Below are 8,575 nucleotides of genomic sequence, written 5' to 3' on the forward strand. Positions count from 1 at the left end.
ATGATCCCAGGGTCCTGGGATCGAGCCCCGCATCGGGCTCCCCGCTCTGCGGGAAGCCTCCTTCTCCCTCTCCCACTCCCCCTGCTTGTGTTCCCTCTCTTGCTGGGTCTCTCTCTGTCAAATAAATAAATAAAATCTTTTAAAAAAAGAAGAGAGATTTGAGGGGCGCCTGGGTGGCTCAGTCGGTTAAGCATCCAAGTCTTGGTTTTGGCTCAGTTTGATCTCAAGGTGGTATTGAGCTCTGGGGAGTCTGAGACCATGGGGCTCCAAGCTCAGTGGCAAGTCTGCTTAAGTTTCTCTCTCTCTTTCCCTCTGCCCCTCCACCAACTCTCTCTCTCTTTCTCTTTCTCTCAAATAAATAAATCTTTAAAAAAAAGTGAGAGAGATTTGAAAAGAAAAAGAGTTTTGATATCAAACCCGTTCTCATTTATTTACACCAATCTATGGGGAAAATTATACAGTAATATGAATAATCTAAAATGAAAAATAAAATGTATATTTGGCTGTGGAATGTGTTCCCTTTTTTTTTAAACTAATTAATTTCTTTTTTAGAGAGAGACTGAGAAAGAGAGCGAGTAGGGGGAGGGGCAGAGGGAGAGAGCCTTCAAGCTGACTCCCTGCCGAGTGTGGAGCCTGAGGTAGGGCTCTGTCCCATGACCCATGAGATCATGACCTGAGCCAAAACCACGTGTGGAATGTTCAACCGACTGAGCCGTCCAGGTGCCCCTGGAACGTGTTCCTTAATCTAACCCATTTTCATTGATGGAGAAAGGAAAGGAATGAAGTTAAAAAAAAAAATGTTATGTATTTGTTTATTTTAGAGAGAGAGAGACAGAACACGAGTGAGGGAGGAGCAGAGGGAGAGAGACAAGCAAACTCTGCTGAGTGCAGAGCCTGATGCGGGGCTTGATCCCATGACCCTGAGATCACAAATCGAGTTTGACACTTGACCAACTGAGCCACCCAGGTGCCCCAGAACTTTTCTTTTTTTTAAAACCAACTTTAGGGGCGCCTGGGTGGCTCAGTCGTTGGGCGTCTGCCTTCGGCTCAGGTCATGATCCTGGGTCCTGGGATCGAGTCCCGCATCGGGCTTCCTGCTCGGCGGGAAGCCTGCTTCTCCCTCTCCCACTCCCCCTGCTTGTGTTCCCTCTCTTGCTGTGTCTCTCTGTCAAATAAATAAATAAAATCTTTAAAAAAATAAATAAATAAGCCAACTTTACTGAGGAATCATTTACAAACACTAAATTGCACCCTCTTTATTTTATTTTATTTTATTTTTTTAAAGATTTTATTTATTAGAGAGAGAGAGCATGAGCGGTGCAGAAGGAGAGGGAGAAGCGGACTCCCCTGCTGAGCAGGGAGCCCAATGTGGGGCTCGATCCCCACTTAACCGACTGAGGTAACCAGGCGCCCCAATAGCATTCATTTTAAGTGCATGATTGGATGTATTTTGACAAAGGTACACACCTGTGTAAACACTATCACAATCAAGCTATAGAACACTTCCACCACCCTCAAATGTTCCCTTGGTCCTTTGCAGTCAATCTGTCCATCCCACCGCCACCAGCCCCAGGCAACCACTGATCTACTTTCTGTCACTATAGATTAGTTTTGCCTGTTCCAGAATTCCATTTAAATGGTGTCATACGCATGGGCTCATTTGTGAGGATGACCATTTATTGGGTGCCTAACACGTGACAGACACTTGACAAGTGTATAATCATTTCCCTTTCAGAAATGAGAAAACCAAGACTCAGGGTTAAATAATTTACCAAGGTCACATGGCTGGGAAATGGCAGAGAGTAGAATTCTAAGTTTATCTGTCTCCAAGTTTAGGGCCTTTCCTTATATATCACATTGCCACTGCCCTTGGTTTTCCAGAGATCCTAAAAGAGGAGTATATTAGGGGCAGATGTAAGGTCAAGGTTTACCATCTTCTGAAAAAGCAAGAGCAAGGCACGCGCGGAACATCTGGAGAACAGACAAGAAGATACATAATCAAATGATGAAATAAATTGTAACCAAGCACCACAAATATGTTGTCTGCACCGTACAGATGCAAATAGCTACTGGAGGCCTAAGAAGAGAATGTGGGCTAAAGGTGTCAGGTCAGGCTCTCCGTGAGGCAGGATTATCTATCACCCCAGGCATTTACTTCAGACAAAATCACGGAGCTGAACTGGGCAAATCTGACTCCAGTGGGGGTGAGGGGGTGGGGGGCAGATCTCGGGTCTTCTTCTTTCCTGTCTGGTCAAACCCATGTTGGAATCCGAAGTTTAGAAAATCATCATTTTTTTTTTAAAGATTTTATTTATTTATTTGAGAGAGAGAGAATGAGAGAGAGCACATGAGAGGGGGGAGGGCCAGAGGGAGAAGCAGACTCCCTGCCGAGCAGGGAGCCCGATGCGGGACTGATCCAGGGACTCCAGGATCATGACCTGAGCCGAAGGCAGTCGCTTAACCAACTGAGCCACCCAGGCGCCCCTAGAAAATCATCATTTAATAATGCAAACACAGACCTCGTCCCCAAATCCCAGAACAGTGGCAGGAGGAGGGCAGCTGGGACACTCCAAGGAGTTTAAGGACAAGGAAAAAGAAGAACGGACAATTCTCCACCTTCTATAGGGTCATGTTTCAGAAGTTTGTTTGTGTATCGTGTGTTTGAAATTCAACCCATCTTCCCAGAGAAACCCCATTACAAATGGATGTTGGGCACTCAGATCCGCCCTTAAATGCTGAGTTAACACATGAAGTGGCCAAAATACCACACAACTGCTCTGAAAACAATGCCGGGCCGATTCTAGAACTCAGACAAAACAGTGGCTTGCAGCCTTGTAGACTTGAGCTGTTGTCTAGACCTTCGTCCTATCTGGTCTAGGGATCTGCTCCACCACGTCCCTGTCCGTACGCATTCTACCTTAGCTGGGGCCACCCCCCCACCCCCTCCCAGCAAGACAGAACATTCTTCCTTTTTTCAAGCTGAAGTTTGTCTTCTGCTACCTTCCCCGCCTTGGTCCTAGCTCCGTTCTTAGACTCTGCATGAATCTGATCACTTTCTCATATGACAAATCTTCAAAGAGTTTAGGAATTGTTCATTCTACTGTTTTTTCAACTTTTCTGTAGATTGACCTTTTCATCATAAAAAGTTGTAGGAAATTTGGGAACAAATTTCAAGTGAGTAAGTATTTTCAGTAAGTATTTTCTCTTTGAAATTGGCAAGGACGGAATCTAGTCATCGGGGAAAATTATTGGCCTCCTTGAAAAAAATGTGACCACAAATTACCCAGCTAATCAGACATCTGTCAGGGGTGAGAACATGGCAGAAAAGCCAGCCAACTTCAACACTTACATGACTAGTAGAAACTCAAGACAAAAACCTTTTTTTTTTAATTTATTTTTTAAATTCAATTAATTAACATACAATGTATTATTTGTTTCAGGGGTACAGGTCTGTGATTCATCATTCTTTTTTTTTTTTTTTAAAGATTTTGTTTATTTATTTGACAGAGAGAGAGACACAGTGAGAGAGGGAACACAAGCAGGGGGAGTGGGAGAGGGAGAAGCAGGCCTCCCACCGAGCAGGGAGCCCGATGCGGGGCTCGATCCCAGGACCCTGGGATCATGACCTGAGCCGAAGGCAGACGTTCAACGACTGAGCCACCCAGGCGCCACCTGTGATTCATCATTCTTATATAACACCCAGTGCTCATTACAACACATACCCTCCCCGATGTCCATCACCCAGTTACCCCATCCCCCCACCCCTCTCCCCTCCAGCAGCCCTCCGTTTGTTTCCTAGGATTAAGAGTCTTATGGTTTGTCTCCCTCTCTGGTTTCACAAAAATCTTTTTACTAGGATGTTGTAAGGAGTATTTGAGACCATGTCAAAGAAGGCATAGGGTGGGCCAGACATACAGAAGGCACCACTAAATGCTGTCAGTTCTCACTTTTCACAGTAGCTGTGTTCTGTGAAGTCGCTGTTGAACACTGAACCAGCACTCCTAGGTGAATACAGGGTTAGGTTCCTGTGAGCCTCTGGTCACCAACATTCCATATGTGTTTCTGTTTAAAGACATCTGATTTAAAAAAATATTAACTCATTCACATTGAACTCATGGCCAACAGCCTTATAAGTCATGTCTGAGGGAAGCTTATCTAACACATGTGTTTTCTCCGTGAGGCGTGTCACTTAGGGACACTGCACCACCCCAGTGGGGGTAGTTTTAAACAGCAAAGTCACCAATACAAAGCACAAAAATGTGAAAAACACAGCACTAAATATATCACAAGTACTGGTTTTTGTGGGGTTTTTTTGCATTTAACCTTTCTTTCATATGTTTGGTTTCTTTGGAAAAACGTGAGGTAGGCAAGGGAAATGGTCTTTTGTTTGTTTGTTTGTTTTCTTTTTCTTTTTTCTTTTTTTTTAAAGATTTATTTATTTATTTGAGAGAGCTAGAATGAGAGAGAGAGAGAGAGCACATGAGAGGGGGGAGGGTCAGAGGGAGAAGCAGGCTCCTCGCTGAGCAGGGAGCCCGACGCGGGACTCGATCCCGGGACTCCGGGATCATGACCTGAGCCGAAGGCAGTCGCTTAACCAGCTGAGCCACCCAGGCACCCCTCTTTTTTCTTTTTTAAGTAATCACTGCACACAACATGAGGCTCGAACTCATGATCCTGAGATCCAGAGTCACACGCTCCACAGCCTGAGCCAGCCAGGCGCCCCAAGGGAAACAGTCTTATCCCCATGTTATAAATGTTTAGGGTGACAAGACTTAAGTGGCAGAGATAAGACTAGTACCATTCTGTTCTAGGACTTGTCCACTACAAGTGGGTTTTGGTTTCAGTTACCACTGTCATTATTCAAGCCCACCCAACTGAATTTTGAAATCTTTATATTTCCAGTCATCTAGATCCTCAGTTGAGGAGGTCATTTGTTTCTGCAATGATTGACTTTTTTATTTTATTTTATTTTAAAGATTTTATTTATTTCTTTGTCAGAGAGAGAGAGAGCGAGAGCACAATCAGGGAGAGCGGCAGGCAGAGGGAGAAGCAGGCTCCCCACTGAGCAGGGAGCCCGACGCGGGACTCGATCCCAGGACGCTGGGATCTGACCTGAGCCGAAGGCCGACGCTTCACCAGCTGAGCCACCTAGGTGCCCCTCCTAAGCACTTTCTTACTTTCTGCCACCACAAGATGCTCCAGGCTCATCTGGGGCTTTCCCTTCCCAGTCCTGGAATCAATCACTGCTCCAAGGAACCTTGGTTTCTTTCACTGAAGAAAGGTATTTAAAAACCAGTCTGGGCCTTGGATGTGCTCCACTGTGACTGGGGCATCAACAGCTTCTTACAGCCTCTTAGGCGTCAGAGCTCGGAAACACACAGACGCGTACTCATCCGCGCGTGGACACAGAGCCATACTTACTTCTGTGTCTATCTATGATGCCAGTTAAGGAGCTTTTCAGGAAGGTCATTCCTGTCTTTACAATCCAGTATATGGTAGGTTTACAACAAATATTTTCTGATTTGAATTGAGTTAGATGATTAGAGAATAATGTGATGCAGAAAAATGTTTGAAGATTGAAAGCGAGAGCAAGGTAAATGAATCTTTGTTGACTGGCGACATTGAAGGGGCCTAGTCTGGGGGCGCCTGGTTGGCTCAGTGGGTAGAGTATGTGACTCTTGATCTCAAGGTCATGAGTTCAAGCCCCACCTCGGTTGTGGAGCTAACTTAAAAAAAAAAAAAAAAAGTCTGAAGGGACCCAGTCTTGGATAAAGAGATCAGAGTTCAAGGACCAGCTCCTGCCACTTAGCTCCAGGACCTTGAATCAGTTACCTAATCCCTAGGGGCCTAAGTTTCCCTATCAGTTAGAAGAGGGAGTAAGTGGGCTAAGTGATCCTTAAGATTCTTTTCAGCTTGGGAACACAAACTTACCACATTTCTCACTTGCTTAAAACAGCTTTTAAGGACAGGCAGTTTCTCTCTCTCTTACCACAATCCATAGTAATGAGTATAATATACAATATGGCCTGGGGTGTGTGTGTGTAAACACATATACCTATATGAACACGTGCATACATGCATACACACACATATGTGCACTAGGGATTGGTCTGAGATAATGTAATATAAATGTTAGCGTGCCTTAAATAAGATAGATGTTAACTTCTCTTTCATGTAACTTGACTCCTCTTTTATAGTCTGGGGGTGTTGTGCCTTTCAAGGACTTAACACACTCAATGCAGAGCTTCTAACTCTGGGCCCAAGGTGACTGCTCCAGTTCCTACCATCACATCTGTATCCCAGCCAGTGGGAAAAGGGAAAGACACAAAGAAGTCAATTATGTTAAGGAGCATGCTGCATTGGCCAGAACTTACTAACATGGCCACACCTGACAGCAAAAGAGGCTGGAAAATGTAGTCTGGGCAAGCAAGTGTCAACACTTGAGGATCTGATATTAAAATTCAAAGAGGAGAATGGATTGATGGAAAGCTTGCAGTATCTGCTACCCTGTATATAACTGAAATAACATTTTCACAAAACGGTACTTACTCTTTTTAAACATTTTTTTAAATGCCCCCTTTATTTATTTTTTTTAAGTAAACTCTGTCCCCAACATGGGGCTCAAACTCACGACCCCAAGACCAAGGGTCGCATGCTCTCCTAACTGAGGCAACCAGGCACCCCTAAAATGGTACTTACTTTTTTAAACTTTTTTTTTGGTACTTACTCTTTTTATTGCTATTTTTAGAGAGAGAGAGGAGTGGGGAGAGAGGCAGAGGGAGAGGGAGAGAGAGAATCTTAAGCAGGCTTCACACCCAGCGCGGAGCCCGGACACAGGGCTCTATCTCACCACCCTGAGATCATGACCTGAGCCAAAACCAAAAGTCGGACGCTTCACCGACTGAGCCACCCAGGCGCTCCTGGTACTTAACTCTTTTTTTTTTTTTAAAGATTTTATTTATTATTTGACAGAGAATGAGAGAGAGAGAGAGCACATGAGAGGGGGGAGGGGCAGAGGGAGAAGCAGACCCCCTGCTGAGCAGGGAGCCTGATGCGGGACTCGATCCCGGGACTCCGGGATCATGACCTGAGCCGAAGGCAGTCGCTTAACCAACTGAGCCACCCAGGCGCCCCTGGTACTTACTCTTAATACCAAAAGTATTGTATCTATTTATTCTTGTCTATTCCATTCAATTTTCTTTTCCTTTTTAACAATACTGGTCTTGACCTACTAAATCGATTTCACATCCTCAAATGGGTTACAGCCCTCATTGTGAACAATGCTTCCCCGGGGCACAAAAAGCGCAAACCCCTTGACACAGCGCGGTGGTCTCTTAGAGACATGGCTGCCCCTCCCTCTGCAGCCTCCCTCTAGCAGCTGCCGCTAGCACTGTGGCAGCCCAGCTGAGCTCCCACACCCTCAGACACATCTTCGTGTTCCCCACCTCCTTGTCTTTGCACTTGCTGTTCCCTCCGTCTGGGATGCCTTCTGCCCTTCCCTCAATCTGCGCCCACGCCAACCCCACCCAAACTGTCAGCCTGGCAAACCGTCATCATTGTTCAAAGCCCCACTCGTATGTCCCCTCCTCTAAGAAGCCTTTTCTTACCCGGAAGTCCCCTGCAGGGTTGACACACCCCTTGGGCTCTCTCTGCTTCCGCCTACTTGGAAGCCCTTCTTATCCCACATCACAATTAATGTTCTTAGCTGTCAGCTTCCCCTCCTACCTAGGAGCCCGTCAAGGGCAGGAAGACAGGTCTCCTTCACCTTTCTACACCCCGCACGCTTCTCAAGGACCAGCACAAAATCCAGGTCCAATGCACATTTGCCGAATTGACAGAAGATGCAAGATTTCTTTCGGAGGAGGGGAAGCCTGCCCTGATCCCCTCAGGCTGAATGACTTCTGTCTTCGCTTTGCTCCCCTAACACTGTCATGGAGACTCACACATTGCCTGGATGTGATTAGCTGCAGAGGCTCTGGAGCCAGGTTGCCTGGGTTCAAATCCTGGCAGTGCACTCGACGTGTGACTCTGGAAGAATGACTTACCCTTCCCGGGCCTTAGTTTTCTCACCTGTAAGATGGGACAAACAATAGGACTTATTTCAGAGCATCGTTGTAAGACTTAAGTTAGTTCATGCATTTGGAGGAGTGCCTCGGAGACCCTCTCCCAGCATTCGGTATTTGGTCTGTCTGCATTTCTCCTTACTAGACTCTCGGCACCTGGAGGGAAGCTTTTGCAACACCCCGTGAGTGTTGACTTTAATTGGCAAGTCACCTGGAAATTCAGAGCAGTATCATTTCCATATCTGGTTAGCCTGTGGGAATTGTAATAAAAGGCAGGTCAGTGAACATCTAGCCACATATAACCTACTCAGGCAAAGACAGCCAGAGGAAACCAAGCCTGTCACATCTACTCACACTTTTTTTTTTTAAGCAATTCAACAAGAATGGCAAACAGAAGGAAACTTGTGGACTTGTTTATTAAGACCGCCAACAATTGGGCCCCTGGGTGGCTCAGTCGGTTAAGCATCTGCCTTCGGCTCAGGTCATGATCCTAGGGTCTTGGGATCGAGTCC

Source organism: Leptonychotes weddellii, chromosome 8 (genome assembly GCF_054177405.1).
Source record: "Leptonychotes weddellii isolate Sample4059 chromosome 8, ASM5417740v2, whole genome shotgun sequence".
In the NCBI taxonomy this organism is placed as follows: Eukaryota; Metazoa; Chordata; class Mammalia; order Carnivora; family Phocidae; genus Leptonychotes; species Leptonychotes weddellii.